Raw genomic sequence first — 11871 nt, forward strand, 5'->3', positions numbered from 1 at the left:
TTATCTGAAGTGCTTGGGGCATTCTGATGCTATTAAGCTCTATGTATTAACAAGTTCAAAAAGAAAAGGTCGGCATCTGATTGTTGTGACAGTTTCTAAGTTATTTGGAAAGCTGTACCACCCAACCACTCCTTCTATTTGATATAGGTGACAAAGCTCAGTTTAATTTCTGACTGCTGTTTAAATTCTGAAGCTGGAGCTGGTTCCTGGAGCAGAAAAAGCTCGGAAGCTGTCCCTCCTACAAGCAGGCACCTCTGAGCAAAATATGACATCTCAGTTTCTGATGGTAAGGTCAGGAGATCTGATTCCAGTGTCTAGCTTTCGGCTTCATGCTATGTTAGTGGGACCTTTGGCATCTAGCACTTAATGATCTTGAAGGTTTCTTCCAACCCAAGCCCTCCTGTGATCCTATGATTCTGTGATTTCATTCAGGTTTATTAGGATGAGATGAGTTCTCCTGAATGCGCTGTTCTCCATATGATTATAATTGGATTCTAGATGTGTGACTTAAACCAGACACCAAACTTTCTGATGGCCAAAATGAAATGAACTCAATCCTTTACTTTGTCAGTAGTCTGTAACTAGAGCCCGTCAGGTAATTCCCAGCCTCCTGCCTGTATCAGTGGCTGCACACAGTGAAAAAGTCTGATGGGATTTTAACCTCTAAAATGTTCCAAAGCAACCAGAGGGTGAATATATTCTCTATGCAAATACCTGCAGGAATAAGCTTGTCATGTATGTCCTCAGGTAGCACAGTAGTTAATGGTGGGACTCAGTAGGTCATGCTGAAAGTTGAGTCTGCTGATCTTGAAGGTCTTTTCCAGCCTACATGACCTTATTCTAATATTTCTGTATTTATTTCTGCTCAGCTTCCAGAAAACCTCCCACCCAGCCCCCAGCTGACCCCGTGGTGAAAAATAGAACAGAAACCTCAGTGACGCTGGCATGGTCCCCTCTGAAGATGCTCCGCCCCATTCCAATCGATGGCTACATTGTGGAATGTAAGGAACTAACTGGCTTCACGTGGGTGAGGTGCCACGAGTCTCATGTCCCCGTCCCAGAGTTCACGGTGAGCAATCTGTCTGAAGAGGCTGATGATCAGTTCCGAGTGTCTGCAGTCAATGCGCATGGACAGAGCCTGTCTCTGGAATTCCCAGGGAGCGTGCACCTTGGTAAGCACAAAAACCCCAATGGAAATGGGTCAGTGTGAGCTGAGCAGCTGTGTTGGTTCCCTTAAGATGTTTCCTTTGACTGTAAAGATAGTAGAGCATTAACACACCAAAGGCTTTCCTTTATTCCTAGTTCTCCTATCTCCTATCAACCTCCAGCTACCACTAAAATGATAAAAGTTCTGTTTTTGTGACAGAGACATGAATATCCTTATCTTTTGATATCTCACATGTGCAAGAGGCAGAACTTTCTGTAATAGATCTTAAGCATAGAAGTGCTTCTTCCAGCACTCATGCAAAGGGAGAAGTAGAAATGTACCTTTTAAAAATGATTTAATCTTCCAACTCTAAATGAGATACCAGACTTGCATCTAAAGAGCATTAAGACATCCATGTTGTTCTTCCTCAGAACCAGTCCTGGCTGTGAAATCCCCCCTAACAACTGGTGAAGCTGTACCTGGAGGGGATGCCATGTTTACTATTGACCTTACAAAATGTTGTGGCACTTGGTACCTCAGTGGTAAAGTCTTACAGGAAAGCGAGACCTGCATCATCAAGAGAACCCAAACTACTCACAGCCTAATCATAAAGAACATCACCAAGAATGATGGTGGAGCAGAAGTGAAATTTGTTGCCAAAAATGTTGGTGTCATCACCAAGATGAGAGTGAGAGATATTTGCTTTGATCCTTCTCCTTTCCTCTTACAGTCAAGGCATAGTTGCTGTGATCTGATGATTAGAACTGGGGCTGCAGGCATTCACTGTCTGTACCAAATACCTGAAATTGCATCCCATGGACTGACGTGAGTCCTGGTAATGACCTAAACATGATAGCACTGAGTGTAGGGTAAGCCAATCTACCCAGCTGCTTGGTATCTGAACCAGATTGCTTCATGCCAGCTGATGTATGTCAGCAGTTCACAGCTATTGGCCAGTGCATTCAGTCAGCAGGTTTACCACTGCATCACCATAGAGCAGTACTTTCAGCTCCAGGTTCAGACAGCCTTTCTGATTGCACTGGAATAGTTTAGAAGTAGGGGAGCAATCATTCCAATAATATCTCTATGAATCAGCTTTGCATGACCAAATAGAACAAATAAACATTCATGATGGGAGGAACTGTTTGTCACTGGGTGGAAACCTCTGCAGAAGCATGTTTAGAGCATTCTTAATCAGTAGCAGGAGATGTTTGGTTGAGTTTTACTTAGTAAATCCTGCAAGAAGACCAAATGAAATATCTTGAATTGCTCAGCACTGACACAATGATGAGTGCAGGAACAGAAGGTGATACTTTTTCAGAGATGTTGCAGCAAACATTGACCACGTTAGCCTGATATCAATTGAAATAACGAGGCCTTTGCTCCTGACAGGTGCTGCAGTGAGATTTACCAATAAGAGCAAAGATGTAGAAAAGATCTCCGCTGGGCTGCGTGAGGAAGCCAAACTGCAGGCTGAGCTTTCAGACACAGGCGCTACTGTGGAGTGGATGAAGGATGGGAAGGAGCTCAAGGCCAGTGAAAATTATGAACTGCACATTGTGGGGAAGAGACACACCCTGAAAATTCACAGTGTCTCAATGGATGATGCTGGAAGTTGTTAGTGCATCTGTAAGGGGGATAAAATGCTCTATCAGCTTTCAGTGAAAGGTATGTGACAGTCTGGGCTGTCCTCTTCCTGCCCAGGGCCAGCAGACTGCATTCACCTGACTCCCCGACAGTCCAGCTGTTGTCAGACAGCATCTGGGGTGTTTTCAGTGGCTGTTTTGACTTGAACTGGCCAATCTGCTTTGTAGAGCCATTTGATTTCTGTGTTCTGTCCTGTGATTCGTCCCTAAGATATAGAGGAAGTCAAGGGAAAGATAGGAAAAAGAGCATCCCAGCCTTCCTGCTCTTCTCTCAGGGTGGCCACGAGAGATGAAGTCAACAGCTCTTTTTGTAGCAGTGATCCCAAATGTAGAAGAGACCTGTGAAGAGTCACAGGGATGTTTCCTTAGCTGTCATTCCATGGTGGGCTTTTTCTGTCACAGATGTAGAGAGAAACTGAACTTTCCCACGCAGGTCTCTGTTTTGCTGCAGGGTGTAGGTCCGATCTCTGAGATCCACACGCTGGGCCTTGATTGCAATAAATGAGAGCCCTTAGTTTGCTCCAGTGGAAGACTTTCCATTTCTGCAGTACCCTCTGCAGATGACACAAATGCAAATGCACCTTCTTCCCAGCAACAATTGCCTTTTTTTTTTTTTTACATTGAGTATGCATGAGGCTCTTCATCATATTCTGCTGGCTTGTCACACTTGTTGGTCCATGGAGAAACAACAAAGCCCTTGAGCAGTGTATGTTTGACTCTGGAGAGCTTACTTAATTGCTTCTTCTCAAAGAACAAACTCCAGAGAGGCATGGAGACAGCTCCAAAGAGAATTGAATAATGGGACTAAATTGATGGAGAGCAGAACTTCCTGCCAAGGCTTGTCAGCTAGTCTTAATTTTGCTTTTCTTCTCTCTCTTTGTCATGTTAGCATAATATTTCATACTGGCAGGTCTGCCCCCAGAATTAACTGGCACAGGCTGCCCAGGGGTAACTATCACATGTTTATGTGTTTTGATGTTTCACAGTGGGTCTTAAGTAAAAGGAACTCAGGTTTTGGTTGCCTGCAGGACAGATGTTCTTTTGGGTTCAATGTGTTTGCATAGTGACTTGCAACCATGGGACTGGTGTTCAAGGACCCTCTTGGTTCCTTCAGTTCCTCGGTTCTTTCTTGCCTAGATTTGACACTTTGTTTCAACAGAAGAGCTGATATTCTCTAGTGAAGGCTATTGGTTTGGGCACAAGTGGTAACCTAAACCTGTTCGAACCTGTAGATACAAACCTGCAAGATGGTCTCATTTCAGTCCCTCAGTCAATACTTTCTCTTTTCTTCCCTCAGAGCCAAAACCTGTGTTTATAAACCAGGAGCAGGTGCTGAAAGAATTGAGTCTCAGCTGTCCAAGCTCAACGTGGACGTCAAGTGGTTCAAGGTATGGCATGTAATGGTATTTTCCTTTCTGACTTCTCTGGAAATGAATGAGAGCCTTTAATTTCACTTCCAAGGGATGCGAGTCTGAGCTTTTGCACTGCTCTCTTTTCTTTATGCTCTTTTACTTGCCCAGATCAGCACTCTTTGTTATGATGTCCTGAGTTCATTTATCAAGTTGAAATTGAAGTTTGTTTTGGGTTTCTTGTGAACTCCTGAGGTCTTGCTGCACAAAATATTGTTGGTTGGTGTAGAGTCTTGAGCTTCAACTCTAACAGAGAAATTCTCAGCCAGGATTTTGTAGCCTTGTTGTGAACTGGGTTTTAGGGTGAAATCTCAGTTTTCTTTGCACCTGACAGTGTGAGAATTTGCTCTGGCACTTTGTGTACCTCCCCGGTGCTCAGCTGTTCCTTCCCTTACTTGGGGATAACGTCATTTATTCAAGGTGATGTCCAAACGAGCTTGTTAACAGTCCTCCGCAGTGCTTTAAGCTGTCATAGGTCAGCCAGAATTTATGCATGTTCTATAGCTGTTCCTACATGTTGAAAACACTGCACTGTGCTTAAGCTTCAGCATATGTTCCAGTAAGCACAGTTCCATTAATTCTAGGGGAGTGGGTGAATTAAGCATAGATCTGAAGGCTCCCTTTGCTCAGTGCAGAGATGGAAGGACTCGTGGAGATCTGACTTGACATTTTCCCTTCTAGGATGGGAAGGAGCTCCGTCAAAGTAAAAAAGTGGGCATTACTTCCCAGGGAAATAAGAGAAGTCTCATTATTCACAAGTGGTGAACTCTCATTTTCTCTCTCAGTCTGCAACCAGGTTGGGTTGCTGTTTCAGTACTGGCTGTTTTATGCAGGAACTCTGCTCCTGAGGTTAATCCAAGTTGTATCCAGGCCCTTCAGAAGGAAAGGGAAATGGCAGCACAGAAATATGGTCTGATTCTGACATAAATAAATGCAGACCTGGAGAGTTAAAAGGGATTGTGTGATGTTCAAGGGATTTTGAAGCAAAGATGTCCCCTAGGTAAGATTTGTGGCTGACATTCCCCATACATTGTGGGCACACAAGCTAAGGAGAGACTAGTGATGAGCATGCAGAGAAGCCAATGGTTCAGACAGGTTTGTAGTGACACGACATTGTAGAGTTCTGTCTAGTTCTCCTTGGCATAGTTTGGAAAATAAAGATGAGGTGATTGGTGGTAACCAATATGGCTTCATCAAGGTCAAGCCATGCCTGTCAAACTGGGTGGCCTTTCATGATGGAGTAACAGCATCAGTGGATAATGGGAGAGCAACTGACATCATCTACTTGGACTTGTGCAGAGCATTTGATCCCATCCTGCATGACATCCTGGTCACCAAAGTGGAGAAAAATGGTTTTGATGGATGGACCAGTTGCAGGATAGGGAACTGGCTGGATGGGCACACTCAGAGAGTTGCAGTCAATAGCTCAGTGTCCAGGTGGAGGGTGGTGTTGGGACCAGTGTTCTTTAACATTTTTGTAGGCAACATGGACAGTGGAATCAAATGCAGCCTCAGCAAGTTTGCAGATGACACCAAGCTGAGCGGTGCTGTTGATGTGCTAGAGGGAAGGGATGCTACCCAGAGGGACCTGGACAGGCTGGAGAGGTGGGCCCTTGGCAGCCTCATGAACTTCAGTTTGGCCAATTACAAGGCCCTGCACCTGGGTCAGGGCAATCCCAAGCACAGGCACAGGCTTAGAGGAGAATGATTTGAGAGTAGCCTTGACCCTGAGGAGAAGAGTTGGTCTGGAGGGAGGTTTCCCTGCCTATAGCAGTGGGATTGGAACTAAATGACCTTAAAGATTCATTGAGTTCTATTGTTTTTCTACCCTTAATTTTGCTTAAAAGGTTTTAGAATAAATGAGATTCTGGTTTCCATGAAAACTGTTTGCAGGGAGCTCCATTGTAGCTAGTAAGTCTATCTTTAAGTTCAAGGGCAATAAAGCATTGACTGTGTTGAAGTGAGAAATGACTCAGAAATGGATAATGGTTTAGAATAAAACATAATCCTACTTATTTTCTGTGCAAATATGTGTAAGGAAAAGATATCCATTCCTTCTGTGAAACCTCCCAAGTAGTATCTACGTGGGGAAGTCTTACAGGCTGGCAGAAACTTGATTCTGCAGCATGAAGGCACCATCCACCGCATGAATATATCGAAAACCACCACTGATATGACAGGCACCATTCAGTTCTCAATTGGCAAATCCAAATCCACAGCCAATCTGCTCGTCACAGGTAACATATCCTGGCTTGGTTTGCATCATGAAGATGAAGAATTAACTAACGTACAGTCTTCCTTCTTTGGGGACTTGGAAATATTGTGTGTGTGTCTGGAGGGTCTGCTCCATTTCCAGTTCAAAGTCGTTGGACACTAAATGAGACAGCTGTCTCTCAGTAAAAGATGTGTTTGAATAGTTGTGATGTGCTTAGTATTCAGATCTACAGAGCTGAGGTTTTGTCCTTGGCTATAGCAAAGAAGTCAAATCAGGTGGAATTAATTGTATTTCTGAACTAGACAAGTAGAAGTTTGGTAGCACGTAAATTTGATGCAGTTTGTCATTGATTTCATCTGAAAGAAACTTCCAGGCTTTTTATCTGCTGTTGTCCCCAGCGTAAGAGTCTCCGTTAGCATCCTAAAGTACTTGTTATATTTTCAACTCACTCTTATTTGAATAAAAGCCTCAATTTAATAAGCACAGAACAAGAGCTAGACCTTGCATTTGGTAGATAATATACAGTATTACTTTATAGAAATGTAGTCAATGGCATTCCCTATAGGCAGTCGTTTGTTTTATCTTTGGAGTGGTTCACAGAACCATTGTGAACATGAAATGAAATGGAATGGAATAGACGCAAGAGACTTTCCTCTTCTTCCAATTGTCCTCATCCTTTCTTCTCTTCCACCCCTGCTTTGCAGATTACCATATACAAATCACCAGGAAGTTGGAGGACAAGACAGCTTTGGAACGTCATTCTGTCATCCTGTCCTGTGACTTCAGGCCTTCTCCAAAGGTTGTGAAACAGTTCAAGGGCCACACGCCCATCAAACCCTCTGAGAAGTACAGGATCAAGAGGGATAAGCATTCAGCAGAGCTCCAGATTCTGAAGCTGAAGCCCGATGATGCTGGTGTGTACAAGTGCAAGGCAGGAATTGCAGAGACTGAGGCCACGCTGACAGCTGAAGGTATGAGCAGGGAGGGTGGCCTCTTCCATGTCCTATTTCACCTCAGATTTCTCTTCTTGAGGTTGATTTCTGACATTCTCTCCTGCTAACTTTATGAATGTATAATCTTCACTGAGAAGATTACACAGAGATCATCTAGTCCAACCACTCAACTGCTTCCCAACATCATTTATAGTAACAGTGGTAACAGTTCACCTTGTTTCCCCACAGCCCGCAATGTAGAAGTGACGAAGCACGTGCAGGATGTGGAAATTGAAGAAGAGAGCTCTGCTGTCTTCTCCTGCGAGCTGTCCCATGATGACAAAAACGTGGAATGGTTCCTGAATGGCAACCTCCTTTACACCAACAATTACAATGACATCAAGAACGTTGGCAACTGCTGCACACTGACAATGAAGCAGGTTAAGGCTGAGGATGCTGGCACAGTGACAGTGAAGTCAGACAAGGTGTCAGAAAGCGCGTGCCTGAAGGTGATAGGTGGGTCTGATCACAGACCTCCTGGATGTAAGAAATGCTAAGGAGCTGCAGTTCATTCTATTGTGCAGCAATCCTGCTTCTAAAGCTCACCTCTCTGGGGTGACAAGTCATCAGGGGCTTTCTTCCAGTGGAAGGTTCCAATGCAGCAGATATCAACGAAGGAGGATGGTTTTGGTGTCCTGCCAAAGCATTCCATTGCTTATTATCATCATTTTACTTAACACAAGGAGAGTTACAAGAGCAATTTCTTTTACTGCTTCAGTAACATGCATTGTCAATGCTGTTGTCTCCAAGGATTTATGACTGCAGGGAGAGATCATTCAATGTGTGTTTTGCCTCTGGAATGACTAATGATCAGGCTGTGAGCAACCCGATCTAGCTGTGAATGTCCCTGTTTATTGCAGGGGAGCTGGGCTAGATGGCCTTTAAGGGTCTCTTCCAATTCTAAGGATACTGTATTACTGCAATTTAGGGCAGTGATGTCTGGAAAATTCCCATTGCTTTTGATGTAAATGTATCTCATTTTGCCATGAAAATCACCAAACACATCAAGAATGTCCTGGAAATGTTTCCTTTCTGAACATCCCTAAAATGGAGAAATGGTTTGAACACCAGTAGGGGTAGGGTGGTAACAAATTAGCTAATAGAAACATTTAATTTCCTGTCATAGGCAAAACCCTTTTTCTCACGCAGCATCCTAGAGTTGTCCTCTCTGTTAGGTTTTTCCCTCTGTACCTCATCGAATCTTCATTCTGCTCCATGGACTGAGCTGCTCTAATTGTAGTTCTTCCAGAGCAAACCAAGAGATTCATGTCTCTTTTTTTTTATAGCTTTCTGGTAATTCTGAGTGGAGAATGTCTTAGAGAATACATCAGTAAGGAACGCAGCCATGTTCTGCAAATCCTGAGTTACCAGTACTGCTACTCACGTCAGTCACAAATGCCTTTTCTCCATATAAACCTCATACTAACCTCTCTCTTATCTTCCAGAGCTGAATATTGGCATTACCAAACAGCTGTAAAGCACTGAAATCCAGGAGGGAGAAGACTGTACTTTTGAATGCATTCTGTCCCATGAAAGCATTGATGAGTTAAAGTCGACACTGTATGGAAGCAGAGTGAAAAGTGGTGGGCGATTTAAAGCTTCTAACGTGGGTTGGAAATATACTCTCCTTATCAAAAGTGTGACTCCTACTGACGCTGGGGAAGTCATTTTTACTGCCCATGGTCTTACCTCCAGAGCCTCTCTGTCTGTGAAAGGTAATGAGATGGGAGAGATTCTGGGGTCTGATTCCTTCAGCTGTCTTCTGATAAGATTGTCATGAGAGCTAACTCATAATATGGTTAAAGTGAATAGCAACCTTCTACTTGAACCTTGAAGCACTGAGAATTTCTCTTAAAAATAAGTAAAAGGAGGAACCATTTTACACAAATGTGAGAAATACCCAAAGCACTGGGGTAGTGTTGGCAATGGGCATCTCACTACACCTTGTTCCGTTACCAGTAAATCAGGAATGATCTGTTGAGGGAACTGTGGGGGCAAATATCATCTAAGTATAAGCTGAAGGGATGGCCTTCACATCATCTAGCTGTACAACAAATTCCTATCAATAACATGTGCATCTGAGAGCATCATCCAAGGCTCCCAGTGTGATCAGTGGAGAGAAGGAAGAGGCAGTTTTCAGTCATGGTTCATCATACTCAATGGGGTAGATTTAAGAGAGAATAAATGGTGCCTGGAATTCTATTGTCTGTACTTTGCAGATTACTGCTGGCTGTAGGATGGCCTCTGCTGCAAGTGCCTCTCTAACTTATCTCCAGCATGTAGATGCGTGTATTTTGAGAGAGGCATCCTACCCTAAGTGTATGTTACTCAAAAAGCATGTTTTCTTTCAGAAAAACCTACTGAGGTAACAAAACAGCTGGAGGATAAGACAGCAGCAGCAGGGCAGGACATCAGCCTGAGCCGTGAGCTGTCGAAACCAGATGTGAACATCAGGTGGTACAAGGATGGCAAAGCAATCAGAAAAAGCCAGAAGTACGACTTGCAGCAGGAGGGAACGAGGGCCATTCTGATCATCCATGACTCTACTGCCAAGGCCAGCGGGGAGTACACCTGTGAGACAGAGGACTCTAAAACAAAAGCCAGGGTCACTGTGCAAGGTGAGTTGAAAAGCACACTGGGGATGGCATGTAGAGAAGTCGAGGTAAATATCTGCAGCCTGTGGGTGATGTTTTTCTCTTCTGTTTCCTTGAGCGGGATCAATTCTTAGTTTTCAGAAAATATGGTGGATTAAAATATTTTAGTTAAAATAATCTCTAAACTGAATGATAAATGGCATGAGAAAGCAAAGCTGAGAACTAAGGAAGGCTCCAGAAGAGAAAACGAAGTCCAGTAGGGCATATTTAGAGACAGGTGAAGAACCCTTGAGCACACTGAGGAGTACTATGTTGCTCTGGAATGTCTCTTGGGCTCCCTACAGCACACATACTTGCTCTGGGGCATGTCTGGATGTCTGTAGAGCTAATTGCGGGGCCCTGAGTCACCTCTGGGGCACATTAGGGGGCACTGGCTTTCATGTGAGTGTTCCCAGGTTCCCAGAAGTCAGCAGGGAAGCCTTTGGAGACCCCTTGGGAAGATTCAGTGGGGCCCTAGAGTGATGTAGCAGCTTGTGTTGGTTGCATCTGCTTGGCAGGGAAGCGATTTCCCTGGTGGGAGCTGACTGACTGGGAGGTGATTCCCTTGGTTTAATTAATTTAATTACCTGGATTATAATTAAATAACACTGTTCAGCGTTCAATCAAGATTAAATTTTTCCAAAGTACTTCAGTCATGCATCTGTAGCAGCTTTGCTAAAATATATCGAGTTTATTCAAAATTCCAGTGATGCTCCTAAAGCACTTGAAGTGCATTTGAGGTGGGGAGTGACAAAACAGCTCTGAGAGAATCATCATCAAATCAGAACATGGGAACGGTAACTAATAGCAGAGATTCTGATAAGAATATTTAAATTTTCAAATTACCTTTTTCTGAAGTTGTATTTCACCAAGTTTCATCAATGTGCACACTGAAAAGCTGACTTGCTATGTTTATTTTTATAAAAAATCATGTGTTACAATTGAGAAAAGAAGGTATAGCATGGAACATTCTCCAAGTAAAGTGCAAAAAACATTTCTTCACAGTTCCAATTAATGTCTTATGTTTTGTTCAGACTCACTAAATGATGTATTTCAGGGTACATCACATGGGAATATAAGAAGACTATTCAGAGCAGGAGCTGCAGAGCAAGATGAACGGCATGGGAAGGTAAGGCCGGGAACCAAGGACACAGCTTTTGTGTCACTCAGCCACCTGTGGCAGAGGTCAGGATTTCAGCAGGGATTTCTGCAGACGTTCCTTGAACACCCCCAGGGTGGGTGACTCCACCACCTCCCTGGGCAGTCCATTCCAGTGCCTGGCCACCCTTTCTGAGAAGTAATATTTCCTAATGTCCAGCCTGAACCTCCCCTGCCACAGCTTGAAACCATTCCCTCTAGTTCTATCAGTAATGACATGAGAGAAGAGGCCGACCCCCAGCTCACTGCAACCTCCCTTCAGGAAGTTATAGAGAGCAATGAGGTCTCCCCTGAGCCACCTCTTCTCCAGGCTGGACATTCCCATCTCCTGCAGCCTCTCCTCATATGGCCCCATTGTGCTCCAGACCCCTCACCAGCTTTGTTGCCCTTCTTTGAACACGTTCCAAAGCCTCAGTGTCTTTTTTGCAGTGAGGGGCCACAAACTGGACACAGAATTCGAGTTGTGGCCTCACCAGTGCTGAGTACAGGGGGACAGTCACCTCTCTGCTCCTGCTGGCATCACTGTTTCTGATGCAAAATGTATGTAAGTGTCACACGTGTGACATCCTTTTTGATGGAGTTCTGTGACTGGAGTTCAATGGATTTGAGAGCTGACTTGAAGCCTGTGGGCATCACCCAGGAGTTGGGGTGAGAGGATGAGGCGTAGGAAC

The 11871-nt window shown here is 44.1% G+C and overlaps 2 long non-coding RNA genes across 2 annotated transcripts; both read left to right on the forward strand.

Moving 5' to 3' along the window:
* Positions 1 to 128: 128 nt before the first annotated feature.
* On the forward strand, positions 129 to 1943 carry LOC146753408 (uncharacterized). Its single transcript, XR_014939958.1, has 3 exons — positions 129 to 286; positions 870 to 1172; positions 1579 to 1943. It is a non-coding gene; the product is annotated as an uncharacterized LOC146753408 (long non-coding RNA).
* Positions 1944 to 1961: 18 nt separating this feature from the next.
* Positions 1962 to 11842, forward strand: LOC146753409 (uncharacterized). The gene is made up of 7 exons (XR_014939957.1): positions 1962 to 2815; positions 4091 to 4181; positions 7122 to 7388; positions 7599 to 7865; positions 8855 to 9124; positions 9761 to 10027; positions 11100 to 11842. It is a non-coding gene; the product is annotated as an uncharacterized LOC146753409 (long non-coding RNA).
* Positions 11843 to 11871: the final 29 nt, after the last annotated feature.

Source organism: Coturnix japonica, chromosome Z (genome assembly GCF_054131305.1).
Source record: "Coturnix japonica strain WE chromosome Z, WE-NBRP24, whole genome shotgun sequence".
NCBI classification, from domain to species: Eukaryota; Metazoa; Chordata; class Aves; order Galliformes; family Phasianidae; genus Coturnix; species Coturnix japonica.